The sequence below is a fragment of the Meriones unguiculatus genome, chromosome 7 (assembly GCF_030254825.1).
Source record: "Meriones unguiculatus strain TT.TT164.6M chromosome 7, Bangor_MerUng_6.1, whole genome shotgun sequence".
NCBI lineage: Eukaryota > Metazoa > Chordata > Mammalia > Rodentia > Muridae > Meriones > Meriones unguiculatus.
Genome location: NC_083355.1, coordinates 61,280,621 through 61,284,421, shown reverse-complemented (window position 1 = coordinate 61,284,421; position 3,801 = coordinate 61,280,621).

Here is a 3,801-nt window from a genome sequence, read left to right as displayed (position 1 = left end):
TGGAAGTAGTGGTTCTTTATTATTATTATTATTATTATATTTTTATTAGTTAAAATAATTTTTAAATTTAAAGATTTTTTTAATCATATTCTTTGCCTCTCTCAAGTCCTTCCAAATCCTCATCTAACTTTAAGTTCTTTATTAAAAATAAAAAACCCAATACAAAATCCCCCAAAAACAGAAAACCACATTCAAAAAATCTTCAAAACAATGTTAAACAGTTGTTATTTTTGTACATTTTTTTTAAAGTAAAGATTAAATTCTGTTCCAATCAATGCAAATTTTTCCTGTGAGGAAGTGGAGAGGGAAGTGTTTCCTTCTTAGTGCTAAAGTGGAGAAGAATAAGACAAAAAGAAATTTCCAAGGTATTAACTAGGCAAATATTCCATTGATGACTCATAGACATCCTTTTCCTAATTCATCAATTGTTCAACAAGTTTCTTAACTAACAAAAACTTAAAATATAAACCCTGAATATTTGGTCAATGTGTTTTTTTTTTTCAATTTATTTACAAACTTTGAGAGTTTCACACATGAGCATTTCACGTATTTGCATCATTTATACTCTTCCATCTCCTCACTGTAAACTCCTTTGGTATCTGCCCCAGCCCCCAACCAATTCCTTTTCATATTCATGACCCAAAGAATGAGTTTTATAAAAGTCCCTTTCCAGGTAGATATAAAAGAAGGTTTGTTTTTTATGGCAAATAAACACACAAATAAAGACTACATTTTTTACTTCATATTACTAGAGAAACCTTAACCTCTTCCACATCTGCAAACACCCCTAGTTTTCAAGAACAACCATTTGGTTTTTTGGTTTCAGAGGGTTTGCACAGCATCAAAACATACAGCACACACAGAGGAATATCACAGAAAGCAGATGTTCAAAAAGGGCATCACAAATGAGAAGATCCAGGGTGCCCTCAAGCTTCACTGCCATGCCCCTGGAAGCTCCAGATAGGGCCCTCATCTGCCAATGTTATGTTTTCATTTGTCTTGGGTTGGACAGATGGCTCAGCTCTTGCAAGCGCTGGCTGCTCTTGCATAGGACCTGAGCTCCACTCCCAAGCACCCACACATCAGTTCACAACCACCCAGAACTCCAGTTCCAGGGAACCAGATTCCTTCTGACCTCCAAGGGCACCAGGCACACCTGTGGTGCGAGTAGAAACACTCAGACACAGAAAGAAAATAAACATAGAAAAATTATATAAAATTGAGTTTGTCTTTTCCATGTTTCTCACTCTCTAGAGAGCTCTGTTTTCATGACCTAATCCTCCTGAGTAAAATACACATCTCTTTCCCATTAGAAAAATCTCGTGAAAAGATGAGGACAGACATTGTGCTGTGTTTGAGTCAGAGCTACAGCTCTCGAAAGTCAGTGATTTTGTAACTCTACACGATAAAGCACCGTATGCAATGTCAGTGTTCAGATGAAAACACACTCTTTTGTCTTTTACAAATATCTGCATAGGCAGAATCACAATTTGCGTAGTAATGAAGGTGAGCTGCATGCTTGCTAACAAGGCTGAATCCACTAGTTTAGTTCTACAAAACCATACATAGAAACTTGAGTCCAAAAGTAGGTGAGATATACTTTAAAAAAAGGAAAATGACTTTTTATGAGAATCACAAAATACCCAAACCACAAGGGTTAATAAGAGGTAAAGAAAAAGGGAAGATGAAGAAAATAAGAAACTGAACAGACAAGAAAGAATTGAAAGAAAGGCATTGTTGACTGCACCTAGGGATCAGAAACTAGGAAACGGGGAACTGTTTCAACATTAAAAAAGAAAAGTTTTAAAAATGAATGTATACTACATAGTAAAGAGAGAAAGAAAATAAAAAATAATAAAAAGGCTTTCAGGCTTTCCACAGAGCACATCTGTGAAGGGAAAAGAACAAGCAAGAAAGAAAAGAAACAGTGAAATTGAAATTTTCTCCCAAGGTGTCTCATCTAGATGGATCCATTGTGCCTTCCCTTTCACACCAAGATTTTAATTTTGCATTCCCTTTGTCCATCATGAGGCACACTTCCAGTCTGTGGTTTACTCTGTTTCTTTTTCTTTTTAAGGTCTCCTTGTCGGGGAGGTTGGGGGGGGGAGGAATGAAACTCGGATCTCTGCTTCTTTCTTTTGTCCCAAGTTTAGGAAAGATGGAAATGTCTTATTTGTCCACACTAGGATACAGGCTGATTTCTCTGCTCTACACACACCATTTTCTTTGTCTTTAATACGCTCTCCTTTTGGCCCTAATGCCAACAGATCCTGTACTAGGAATCTACAACTAACCAATAAAGCTCCTTCTGCATGGTCATGGAATAGAATATAGTCACTTACAGTAAGTCCAATTGCTTTGTCAAAATCCCAGGCTGTGGTTCTAAATTGAGAACACTTTTATTTCTGGACTAAAGATCTATCCCAACTGCCAAGGGAGGTTGGGCCCTCTATCAGAATGGGTAACTCATTTAGGAGACCTTCTTGTCTATAAATCTTCACCCCAAAAACCTCACATTTGAAATTTCATTTTTCAGGGAATGTTTCAACGGCTCTTGCTGACTTAACTCAAGGCCATATGCAAACCCCAGTCTTCTTTGCAGCATGGAGTCAAGGCTGAGGTTTGGGAGGATGCCTAGTCATTTGTTTCCCTAAAAATACAGTGCATTGAAAAAGGACCAGGATCTGGACAACTGCGATGGGATTACCAAATGGTTCTCAGCCCTGTTCGTACCACCTGAACAAGGAACTATATTATAGTCTATCAACCATCCTCCGTTTAGCATAGATAAACTAAATGGATCTGTTTTCTTCTACTAGCTATCAGTACACAGCATTTGCTAAGGCTCTGTGGGGAGAAGACACCAGCAGTCAGATGATGACATCAGCTTCCACAAGTATATCCTCTGTACAGCCATCCCTCCAGGTAAGTTCAGGTTGTAGTTCTCATACCACGGGCCTCTCTGGTTCCCATGGCAACCCTATGTACTAACATTGAAATGCTATCACAGGGTTAAGTTTGTTTGTGTTGTCTTTCCTTCTTGAAATGAATTTTTTGTATATCCTTCAACTTGTACAGCTGGATCTCCTAAGCCTGGATCCAACCAGGTTGCTGCCCTAACTAAAAGCTCACTGATACATTCTTGCTGATTAAGCCTGCTGTTTAACAAAAGCTTCTTGCATTTCAGAATTCACTTTCCTCCTTCCACCTTTTCTTAATTGCTGTAGTAGAAAACTCTGTTTAGAACCAGACTCTTTTTATTTCTTTGGTAAGCACACACTTTAAGTGTGTGTACATGCAGTGCTTGAATGATGTACATCTAGAAAGTTCTACTAACTTTCTTTTCAATTTACTATTTCTTTGGACCAGCATAGAAATGAATTAAAATTAGCTAATAACAATCTTAGAAATAATTTAATACCAATATTTTAGAAATCACTTATTTGCACATTCTTCAAAATAAACTTCTAGAGAAAAAAAAACTATTCTCCTTTTCTGGGAGGAAATTTGTTCTTGTCCTGGTCGCATTTGATAACACCTCTTGGCTTAGCTCTTTCCTTCCAGAACATACCCCGGTGGCACATTGACTTATAGAGCTCACAGTTTCAGCCAAGGCTGTTTCTGCACTCTTGTTTCTCTGATACAATTGCTCAATTTGTTTTCTGCTTTTAAAAATTGCTCTAAAACTGCATACATTAAATATGTCTGTTTTTAAGAGGTTAAAATCCAGCTGGGAGCAGTGGCGCACACCTGTGATCCCAATACTTGGGGAGGCAGAGGCAGGTGGATTTCTGTGAGTTC